This window comes from Nicotiana tabacum, chromosome 7 (genome assembly GCF_000715075.1).
Source record: "Nicotiana tabacum cultivar K326 chromosome 7, ASM71507v2, whole genome shotgun sequence".
In the NCBI taxonomy this organism is placed as follows: Eukaryota; Viridiplantae; Streptophyta; class Magnoliopsida; order Solanales; family Solanaceae; genus Nicotiana; species Nicotiana tabacum.
In genome coordinates, this window is record NC_134086.1 from 120287751 (window position 1) to 120300312 (window position 12562).

Consider the following 12562-nt stretch of genomic DNA (forward strand, 5'->3'; position numbering starts at 1 on the left):
TTTATGGCTTGAGCATGACAAAATATGTGCCATTGCCTTGCCAAACGAGTGGCAGCACGAGTAGCCTTAGGCAGGGGCTTTTATAGGGCGGATTCGTGCAAGTGTAGGCCATTTTTGTGAGTTGGTGCCTGCCAAGGGTGGCAGCACCTTGTCTAACTCGAGATTTTCCTTTGTAATTGATTTATTATAAAAGGTTGGGAAAGGGTTCCCGTAAATCTGTGTTGCCTTTGTTTATTCTTGTTGCCTTTAAATTATTCTAAGTGTTGAACCTCGGAACCGAACGAAAATTGGGTAAGGCTGAGGTCAAGTGGGGACTTGACTGCCGCACATCGGGCAGCATTTTCGGCGGACTGAAAACGCCCGTGTGACACTAAGCACGGTGATGTGGCACTCTTAAATAACAGCAATTGAATTTCCTCCGCTTTAGGTTTTTCAGCAACTTAAACCTCAAATTGAAGAAGAACCAAAACGCTTCGCATACCCAACTGCTTATACACGCACCACTTCAAAAAAAACCTTAAACTTTCACCCCCCTTTTCTCTATTCAATTTCCCCCATACTTCTAATTTGTTATTTTATTTCTATAAACTCAACTCATCTGCCTTCTTTTTATATTTCTTCTTTCTCTATGCTTACACAAATTCCGTTTCCTTCGACGCCAATGAAGACATCCAAAGAACACCATCATTCGACCACTGTTTCAGGTATTCCTCTATATTTATCATTTACGCCTTACTCTTATATATTTGACTCTTAGTAACTTGTATGAACCCTAATCTAATTGTATTGGTATGGACAAACAAGTATGTAAAAATACATCAAAGGCATGAGGTACAGTCCAAACTTTCTTCGCTATTATTTTTTCCCTCTAAATCAAAACTTATAATGTCAATATTCAATGGAAGTATACTTTTGTTTCCTAATCAGTAACTAAGGATGTACAAATTCTAAAATAGTTTCAAAAAATTCAAAGATTCTTAACTATTATGATTTTTTCATAATTGATACTAACTGTGTCGTTGATATGGAGTTGAAAAATGTTATATTACTGATAATTTCTTTCAGAACAATGTCTTTAAATATTCTACAATACTATACTTTTTTCCCTAATCAATAACTAAGGATCTAAAGATTCATTAAATATAGAGTGTTGCAATATTACCACTATTATACTTTTCCTGGTCTACCTTCTTAAGTTATGCTTGAAGATCAATACATGCATTTAACACAGGAGTTGTAGAAAAGGAAATAGGTGAAAGAAAGAAAATGTAAGAAGTAAAATCATTCTCTGGTAACTACATCCCTATGAGACTATTTTAAGGAGGTTGCTCCTTAATCAATTAATTTATCAGACCGTGAATTAAGTATATTTGTCTTTTGTCATTTTAATTGTTCGGAGAAGATACGTGCATCCGATACTGCATATGGCCTTTCACTGTTTCTGGGAAGTAGCTTGAAACTGGTTTGAGGCGAACTATATATATATATATATATATATATATATATATTGCTGGTCCTCTCCTTGAGGCACATCACCATTGTATACGTCAAATCATTGCAGGGGCTGATTCAGTCTGTGTTTGAGCTGCCTGGTGGCTTCTTCTATTGGAGGTGTTTATATTGGTTTTCCCCGACCTTGCACTGCAGTCATTAGAACCAATATGTCCGAGAATGTTGATTCAGGTGAAATTTTTTCCTGTTGTTTTTCTTCTTCTTTTTTTATTTGGATTTTACATTGTTTATCCTGAGATTGAAATTTATGTATTAACAAAAAAGTGTGAAAAAAGAAGGAAAAATGAAAATAGCATTTGAAATTGGTGTTTGCAACATATAGGTTTTATAATGATATTGAAGTATGCTTAGTATGTTAAAAGTGACATAATTTTTTTTGTTTCCATTGTGTTTATACTTGCCTGTAACCTGAGGTATATGGAGATTCTTGGTCAAACTCCATGTTGAAATTGTACTTATATGGTCGTCGTACAAAGGAACAAGCAAAGTGGTAGAAAAGAGAGGTTGAACACCATTCCCGCTTTCCTTCTCCGAGGGAAAAAAGTAATGTGCCCAACTCCAATTGATATTGTTCTTTATTCGTGAAACTTATATAATTATTTGAATCTTAGAGATATATTTCTACGTCTCATATTCTTGATTTTTCTTCATCTTTAGGTTGATATGTTTGTATCTTTTGGTCATTTTATTGTCCATTTTGTAAGATTTACTTAATCTTGAATGTGTTCACTTATTAAAGCTTTCATCTAACATTTATGCATGGATAAAATGTCCCGTCAATTGTTCATGGACACATAATAAGATAACGATGTTGCTTTTCTCATTTGGATATGTAATTAGGTAACATGTTACCTTTCTCACACGGATACATAGTGCAGCAAAGATGGTGCATTTGTTATTCCAGATTGAGATGAGAACTCTTGAAATTGGTTGGAGTAATATTTGAACATTTTGAATATTCATTTTCAGTAAAAGAGCAGACACTTGGACGTTTCTCTTTGTTAGCATTTTTTTTCTCGGAATTTGTTTTGGTGGATTTTGGGTTATGAAAGTAGACTTTTCTTTGTAGATACCATGAGAACGGTGGGCTATTCTGATATCATTGTTTTAATACACGTCGAAAGGTGGTGGTGCTAGCAGCAAGTATTCCAGTTGTTTATACAAGAGATGATCCTGGACAACGTCGTGGTTATATGTTGTGACAAATTAAAGCTTAATTAATCATCTCTTCATTTTTCATCATTCTCTTAGAACTTAGATATCATAAGCTTTTATCGAAGTAGCGTCACAAATGTTTTCATGAATGTTATTTATTATATATTTTTGGCCTTTTTTGCCTTTTTCACTCTATATTCTGCCCCTTTAAAGATTTTTGGTTCTTTTGTTTTCTCTTTAACCTTCTTAAAGTCTTCCACATAATGATTGCCAAAAGTTTAAACTGAATGAGGCAATTAAGTATTTTGGTCTTTCGCTCAGCTATATTTTATTTTTAATTCTTTTCAGATTTTGGTGTGTGTCCTATGCCTCTTCATTTTTATTAGCCCATTTTATGTCCATCCTACATCCTTTTTCTTTTCCCTTTGTTTTCTTCTCAGTGTGTATTTTGATGGAATCAGAAGGTATCGAATTTTATGGGATAAACTTTGAGATGTATTTACATTGGGAGCATATTATTTATCATGCGGATGGTAATTCTTATATGTTCTTGAATATGGTATGATCAGTAAGTGCTCCGCTTCAGTTGAAATTAGTGTAAGTATGATGTAGTCCTTTTAACTTTTGTTGTTCAATTAGTTTTGATTGTTATTTAGCTGTTTCATGAGCATTAGAACTACTATCATTTTTTTTTTGTGCAAAAAGACTATTTCCTATTGTTGTTTCTGATTTATTGGAGATACTTTGCTGTTGTTATTTTATAGGAATACAGAAGGACCCAAGTTTTATGTATGGCGAGCATTTGGCATCAAACACGTAAGTTATGCATCTAAACCTTTTTATATGTGCTTATGTGAAATAAGTTTCCTTCTTTTTTTTTCCCCGACATATTTGAACACTTCTATAAAATGGACAGATTCATGCATCATCATGGATCTGTTTTAGAATTTCTGCTCTTCCACTATCTTGATTCGTTGAGTTTAGTTTCTGCATATGTATTATGCTTATAGGTTTATGACTTTGCTCTTTCTAATTCTTATTATAGTGTTGTTACTATCTGTAGCACCATTACGACAATATATTTTCTTACTAGCTTCTAAGAATTTTCAGTGGTGGCAGACTTCATTTTCTCAGTGTTCTCTTCAATTGTCTGTCTTCCTGTGCTCGGTATATTACTACTGTTATGTTAAGGCTAAGATGTCAAGGTTCTTACTTCCCAATTTTTACTTTAGATGTGTATAGAATATTAAATTTTATCTTGTCTTAGGATTGTTTTACAGTGAGTATATATACAAGTTCTATTTAAACCATTTCTCCCATATTTAATCTATTGGTTGTGTGAATTCTAGCGAAATGTCATGGCATTTTGTCTTGATAATATATTACTATATATCAAACATGTCATTTTGGTTATTCAAATTTAGGTGCTATTGAAATTTTGGACTCAAATATGTTTGTGATGAGGGTTTATAGAAACATCAAATGCAACTATCTTTTGATGGAGAAGCTAAAAGCATGACTCTGCTGGTCCATTTGGTTGATATTGGAGGTGAGGCCAAGAAAAGTCTCATGAACCAATTATCATTGTGAGTGTCCAATGGGTTTAATTATGGTAGCCACTTCTGCTCGGATTTTGGGAAGCCCTGAATTTCTTTTTTGTCTGTGAAGAAGATCATTTATTGCCTTTGTACTTATATTAGAATGAAAGAGAATTTAAATGATTTAAGGCTAGCTTAATAAGAGTTTCAAATGTAATGTGGTTACCCTCCAATACTAGAGAATGAGGTGCCTTGAGATGAAGCTTCTGGTGGCACATGCTTGATTTGTGTTGTGTAAATCTTTGTTGTTATAAATGTTATGACTATAGCTTTTATTATTAATAAAATTTTGAGACATGCTTATTTCTGCTTATGGTTCTTGCTTAATATGGTTTCGTAGCCTTTGAAATAGTCCAAGTCATCTTCATTAAAAATGGCATTTACTGAATGGTATGATAATCAGAGCGTTGGTATTATGCTAAACATGAAATTGGTTATTCCATATCATACTAATATAACCTCTTTTCAGTTTTTTTTTTAAAAAGTATATTGCGGTTGAATCTAATTTGACGGCTAAATCTTTGACTGATAATAACATTATTGGTGGCCTAAATGCTTTACATGACTTTATTTTTGCGGCAATTAAAATGGATACAAGGATACAAAGCCTAAGGTTGAGGCTAAGAATAATGTCAGTGAAGCCATATTAACCAAAGCGAAAGAAGCACCACCAATAGCAGCACAAGCACCAAACACTTGATAGTAAATAACAAATAAATCAGTTTAGCTAGGGACTATTCTACTCTCTATACGTTAAAGCTTTTTAATAATCATCTCCTTTTTCCTATACTATTTTAGTAAGACCAAAATTGGATTCATTAATCTTAATTTTTTAAGTTGTTATTTAAAGCATTGTTTTTGTGTTTTAGATAGTGGAGCACTATAGTACTATGGGATTCACTTCATTTAGACGAAGGACGAGGTATTTTATCTGAAGTTAGAACTTAGTGAGTAAAGACAAATATTTAATTTTTAATTGTGTAAAAGACTTTTTATTACTAATATAATTTTACCAATTCTCATATGTTATTATCTATTGTAAAGTAGAGATTGATTTTCTTTTATATGTCATTACTTATTCAGCCATATTTTAGCTTTTTTCAATCGCGCGCAGCGCGAGCAAATTAACTAGTTATATATATAGGAAAATATAGTAGAAAAGGATTGTAGGAACACCGGATTTTTAAGTAATATGTTTACCCTAAAAACTGGATAACAATTAAACTTATAATGTGGTTTTAAGGATACGTGATTTCACCTAATACCAATTGATAAATGTAAAGAGTAATGATAGAAATTAACAACAATATAAGGCGAACCAGTGTTTGAACAGAGCCTTCGAGCTTGAATACCCTCAAGCTAGTTGTGCAAGAACAGTTAAATGCAACAAGCTGATAAATAAGAGAATGCAAATTAAAGAGAAAATATTGTATTGTTTTGATATGCGAGCATATCCTGCCGTTACAAGATGATTAAGGCCCTGTTTATATAGTAGAGAAATTCTATTAATGGTACAATTCTAATTCCGGAAGTAAATCCCGTGATTAACTAATTAACCTCCTATGATTCGATCCGTTCCGAGATTCTTGTCATGATCTTCGACCAGTGGCGGATATATCGTCTTTCTGTTATTATGCTATCTTCGATCTTGCCTGAAGTCCGTCCCATTTGATCTCGATCATTACTGGCCTCGATATTGACAGGTGTTTCGAATCTCGATCCCGGTACCTCGCCCTCGTGCCTCGATCAAACTTACTACGGGATTGATCTTTGACCCTTTACTCTGATCTCGGCAAATCAGTAAAATTGGGTGAGCCCGATTTTAACCATATACAAAATAATTAATAAAAACATGATAGTTTAATAAAAAGGAAAACTTACACTTTGATTTTTCCACAGAAAGATAGCATCAGGAATAGAACGAAAGTAGTTTTGGTACTTCTTTGGTGTTTTAGTCTGTTTATAGGGTGCGGAATTTATGTTACGGAAATGGGCCTAAACTAACCCTATCATTTGCAAAGTGGTTTATAAATACCCTCCGTCCATCTATCCGTCCAAAAAAAAACACGATGTTATTTCTATTAGATATAGAAATAACATCGTGTTTTTTTTTGGACGGATAGATGGACGGAGGGTATTTATAAACCACTTTGCAAATGATAGGGTTAGTTTAGGCCCATTTCCGTAACATAAATTCCGCACCCTATAAACAGACTAAAACACCAAAGAAGTACCAAAACTACTTTCGTTCTATTCCTGATGCTATCTTTCTGTGGAAAAATCAAAGTGTAAGTTTTCCTTTTTATTAAACTATCATGTTTTTATTAATTATTTTGTATATGGTTAAAATTGGGTGAGCCCGATTTTAACCATATACAAAATAATTAATAAAAACATGATAGTTTAATAAAAAGGAAAACTTACACTTTGATTTTTCCACAGAAAGATAGCATCAGGAATAGAACGAAAGTAGTTTTGGTACTTCTTTGGTGTTTTAGTCTGTTTATAGGGTGCGGAATTTATGTTACGGAAATGGGCCTAAACTAACCCTATCATTTGCAAAGTGGTTTATAAATACCCTCCGTCCATCTATCCGTCCAAAAAAAAACACGATGTTATTTCTATATCTAAAAGTACCCCTCAATTTAATGGCAACAAATGTTAGCCCCACTTTTAATGAGTTGGCAATGTATTACTGGGCCATGTGGCTTATTGGGTCAGATAAAAATTACGGGTAGAATATACTCGCCCCAATTATTTGACCTGCTCTAATTATTTTTTAACTTAAAAAAGAAAAAAAAATACTTAGCATCTTCTTCCTTTACCGTTGTCACCATCATCTAAAGCTGATGCACCGTCAATTTTCCTGTTGCACTTGTTACAATGCACCACAGAACAACTCTAGTTTGGTAGATGTGTGTATAAACATTGTCGCGCCCATTTTTTTCCCCTCCGCGGAGAGGAGTCCGGGTTTTGACATTCATGGGGTGTAATGACTCATTTCCTTTTGGGAATTGGGTATTGCGTTTTTGGAGAGTCGTCACCTAATGATTTTTATGGTGCGTTAGGGCACCTACAAGATTTATCTACAATTACGTTTGATAACTAGAGATAGGGTAAGGGCTTGAAATTATCCTAAGGGGAATGTGTTAGGCACCCCTCAGGATCCACTAGTGTGGTTCCCGGCCAGACAGTTTTTGTGAATTCATGCAATTAGAAAGTAGGGCTCAAATAATAGGGGATTTAAATACACAAGTGTTTGAAAACAATTAGTGAAAAAGAGGAATTTTGAAAAGAATTACAATCTAAGCAAGCTTATAAATGTAAAAGGGGTGTCCTAGGTTTGCTTGTAATATGGATCACATCAATGCAATACCTGGTATGACACTCCTCAAAGAGGGGATACACGTGGTATTAGTGCACCGGTCATCATATCCATATCTACCCTTTCCCGCCCCGTGAGAGTAATTAAAATGCGGATTGGTCTCGACTCTTATTGCATGCTGTTACCCATCCCTTGCTATCAGTCCCAGAGGAATTTAGGACTCATATCCTATAAGGAGGTTCTAGGCAGACCCTCAGGCTTAAAGGCAAAATACTAAGGCAACATACAAAACAAGTAGGACTGCATTTAAGGGGGGGAAACACAGAAAACAAGCAGAAGGCTCAGTTATACCTCCATAAATAATGCACATAGACAACATGACTTATACACAGTTAAGGTCTAAATTTAAAATCCTAAAGCAGGGTGTTTAAGTGGTAACATCAGAACCAAATTTATTACATGACTCAGAAAAGAAGTCCGAATAAGGTTTGCCTACTGATTTTAATAGTTGATAATTAAACAAAGGCAATTCCAGTTTTATTTAAGTTATTACCTAAGGCTTTCTTAGGCGCAAAGCGAGATGCAGCAGTTGTTCTAAGTCATTAAGACAGTTTGGAGATTATTTTCATTACCTAAAACATGATGTTCTAGTTGTAGAGATTGTTGCCAATTTTATTTAGAAAATATGACAATGTGAAAATTATTACTTTACTACCCTTTTCATGAATCAGTAGTTAACTAGGCATTTTTTAATCAAAATGCAAACATGATCCTAGAACATGGTATCTAATATGCACATGCAAATTGCAAGGTTGTTGAAAACAAAATTCCTAAGGCATGATTTCTATATGTACACAAGAGTTGCAGAAATTTTCAAATAACAGCTTTTTATACCAGTGTTGTTATTGTCCTAGGAGCATGATTTCTAAGTGATAGACACAAGACATGGATTAATGAATGAAGTGCTGAAGCAAGAAACATAGGTCTTAAGAACATGATTTCTAATGCATGTACGAATCCTAAACATGGTTTCTATTGCACAAATAGGAATATAAACCTAATGACAGGTTTTCTACCCTTAACAAATTATAGCATGCATATTTCTTCATCCCTTTTCACTAGCCACCTCAATACTTGTTTACAAATTATTACAGACCATGTGATAGAATTACATAAAAAGTGAAAAATAAGAAGTTACAACTATAGAAAGCCTGATTTTGACTTCCTCTTTGAGTTAGGTAATAAACCACCTCAAATGCCAATATTGTTCCATAGTCTTTCTCATATCTATGTGTGTCAGAGTTTCTTAAGGACCTCAAAGGATCCCGGGCAGTGCTCGTACCTAGATTGCATAACCAAGAGTAAGTGCAGTATGGAAGGACCATCTCTTATGTGTCCAAGTTCAGAGGGAGCTCAAGGGTCCCAAAGCAAGGCTTACGCAAGAGGGGCAGAACCTAATGATCTAAGAGTACATGTGAGAGTTTTTGTCATAGATTTAAGAGAGTTGACTTGAAAAACAGTTTTGAAAATGATTGGTTTGAAATAAATTTGTAACAGCAACAGAAGAGTTGCTTAGGGAAAAACAGTTTTAAAAGGGACAGGGGATAGGAGCAACAATCAACACATACAGAATAAGTTCAGAGAGCAGTACAGCTTCAGCAGTTACAAACAGGGAAGTAAGAGTTGGGGACATAGAGGACCCAAATTAGAAATACATAATTAGTCATGAATTAAGTACATTAGAAGACATGCTAGTTGAAGGACATAAACAGGAAGAAGTAAACATACTGATTACATTTGAACAAAGGAGGGCAGAATTTTAAGCATGCTGAGTAAAGTAGTAAGAAAGAAGTACAATTTAATAGCATGAGCCATTAAGTTAGTGCAGAAAAAGACAAGGATTGACAAACAAGGGAACACAGAGGGTTGAGTTTTAGTATTTAAACTAAGAACATACCATTTGAAGGGTAAAGTTCAGAAAAAGGTAAAGCAATCAGAGCTCCTCAGTCTAGCCTTGGTTTTCAGCCGGCTAGACAAAGCAATAGCACAAGTAGTAGTAGAGAAAGAGAGAGAGTTTGAGTATGTAAGTGTGTGTTTTGAACTAAATTGTTCGTATGCTTAAAGAAGAGAGGGTAGGGTATTTATAGCTTTGAAAAGAAGTGGAATATAAGGTAACAAGTAAAGGTTTAACACAAATATGGAAATAATCATCATCTGAATCAATTAATACAAGTACTTCCCCTTAATCAAGGAGTTACAGTTCAAACGGATACTACATGGATAATTAAAGAAAGAGAATCAGTTTGAGAAAGATTAATTTTTACCATATAAGAGGTGGTAAAAGTATAGAGTATATAATCGAGTCTAAGTACATAATATACTTAATTTGGAGAAATAATTCGCCAAGGGTGAAACATCACAACAAATAAAGGAAGGGAATCAATCAACTTAAACAAACGAGTAAAATTTGGGGTTAATACGAAAACTTTACAATCAAGCTGTAATTTAAGGAAATCAAGATCAATCCATAGGGAGTCATGATTCTGCACTTCGACATATAAATAGAAAAGAATGACAGGTGTATCAGACATGCAGGGTCAAACATATTGACAAAAGAAGCAAACTAGATGAACACAAACATACCAAGGTGACATGAGTAGGCTAAGGACTACTCGAAACATGGTAATCAACAAGTCAACTATTCACATAGAAACAAAAATGAAGAAACCGGTCTAACAGATAGCAACAGGTAAAGGAGATCAGACCAACACACGGAAATAAGTAAAGGAAGTCTTCAAAAGCTCATAGTAACAAGTGAAGAAAATTTTAAGAAATTAGGGTTTTAACAAGGTTTGGGTTAAAATGGTGTGACGACCCAAAGGGTCATCACCTGTTTTCTTATCCATTCTGTACTTTCGAGGCCTTGAAAACCTCATTTAGAGTCGCCTCAATTTGCGTGCGTAGTCCAAGCGTGTAGCCAGAAAGCTTAAATATGAAATTCTGTGAAAAAGGCTAAGTTTTGAGTTTAAAATGAAGAAATTTTATTTCGGTCAACATTTTGGGTAAACGGACTCGGACCCGTGATTTAACGGTCCCGGAGGATCCGTAGGAAAATATGGGACGTGGGCATATGTCCGGAATCGAATTCCAAGGTCCCAAACCCGAGAAATGAATTTTTAAGTAAAATTGTTTTTCTGAAATTGTTAAGGAAAATTGAAATGAAATTTGATTAGAACGTGTTGGTATCAGGCCCGTATTTTGATTCCGGCTCCCGGTACAGGTCTTATATGTGATTTAAGACGTTTCTGTAAAGTTTGGTTAAAATCGGACGTCGTTTGACGTGTTTCGGACTTGAAATCTTAAATTTGAACTTGATGAAGTTTTTTGGGAAAAACTCTTGATTTTGAGGTTTGATTCATTGTTTTTGAGGTTAGTTTGGCGATTTGATCGCATGGATAAGTTCATATGATGTTGTTGAGTTAGTGCATATGTTTGGTTAGGAGACCAGAGGGCTCGGGTGTGTTTCAGATATGTTTCGAAAGGTTTTGAACTTAAGAAAAATTGCAGGTTTTCAGCTGTTGGGTTTCTGGTATTTCCTTCTTCGCGTTCGCGGGAGTACCCATGCGAACGCGATGGGTTAATTGTTGCTGAAGGAATTTCCTTCTACGCAAACGCGTATCTTAGGCCGCGACTTCGAGGCTTTGGTGGGATATCCCTTCGCGAACACGGTCCTGGCCACGCGAACGTGAAGGCCAAATGGTCCTGGGCAGGGGGTGGGGTAATTACCCTACGCGAACGTGACCCATTGGACCCGAACGTGAGTGCTCGAGGGGATCCTTCTCCGCGAACGCGAGCCCGTTAACACGAATGCGAAGGCTAACCAGCCTGACACATCGTGAACGTGAAGGGCTATCACGAATGCGTAGTGTAAAGTCGTCCAGTGATTTTTAAAAGACAAAAACAGAACCATTACGAGATTTTCACAAAACTTCACAAACCACTTCTTCTCCAACACTCTTAGGCGATCTTTGAAGCAATTCTTCAACATAATCTCGTGGGTTGGTAATCTTTGACTCGTTTCCTTCATTTTTCATCAACATCTATTGAAATTCTAGGCCTAAAACATGTAAATTAAGGGTAAAAATTAGGGAATTGGGTACAGTTAGGGCTTTTTGATTTTTCTTGATTTAGACCTCGTTTTGGGGTCGAATTTGAAAACAAATTATATATTCGGGCTCGTGGGTGAATGGGTGATTTGATTTTGGTCCGAACCTCGTGTTTTGACAAAACGGGCCCGAGGTTAATTTTGGGATTTTGGGAATAATGCTTGAAAAGCTATAATTAAGCATTGGGTTCGCATTGTTTAGCATTTATTGATGTATTGAAGTCATTATTGTATAGATAAAATCGATTCGGAGCCAAATTCGAGAGGAAAAGCGGTAATTGAGGATTGATTTGGCCGTGGAACTTTGAGGTAAGTGTTTGGTCTAACCTTAGCTTGAGGGATTAGGAGTTGAGTCTTATTGGCTACATGCTAATTGTCGAGTACGACGTATATGCATGGTGATGAGTATCTATATGTTGGTGTCTAGCATGACCGTGAGTCTTTATATTGCGGATATTCTTATTTTGTTGTATCTTTCATGCCTTAATGATGATTTCTATATGTGGTAAAAAGCATGTGAAAGAAATTGTGATCTTTGAACTTCGAGGAGCATTAGCTCGAGTTATATTACCAAGTGTGAAAGTATATGAAATGATTGAACCCTTTGGAGCGTTAGCTCAAGTAGTAAAGTGAGTTAAGAATTATAAGTGAAAGAAAGAGAAAGAGTTATTAAATTGCTCCCTTGCCGGGATGTTTGTTGCTTTGTTGATTATCTCTCTTGCCGGGATGCTGAGATTATTGATATTGTTCCCTTGCTGGGATTTAACTGTTTTATTGTGTTTCCTTGCCGGGATTTCTACTATTATT

The 12562-nt window shown here is 35.2% G+C and overlaps 1 long non-coding RNA gene across 1 annotated transcript; it reads left to right on the forward strand.

Annotated features, from left to right (window-relative positions):
- Nucleotides 1-452: 452 nt before the first annotated feature.
- On the forward strand, nucleotides 453-4527 carry LOC107799702 (uncharacterized). Its single transcript, XR_001651191.2, has 4 exons — nucleotides 453-704; nucleotides 1562-1683; nucleotides 3432-3483; nucleotides 4092-4527. It is a non-coding gene; the product is annotated as an uncharacterized LOC107799702 (long non-coding RNA).
- Nucleotides 4528-12562: the final 8035 nt, after the last annotated feature.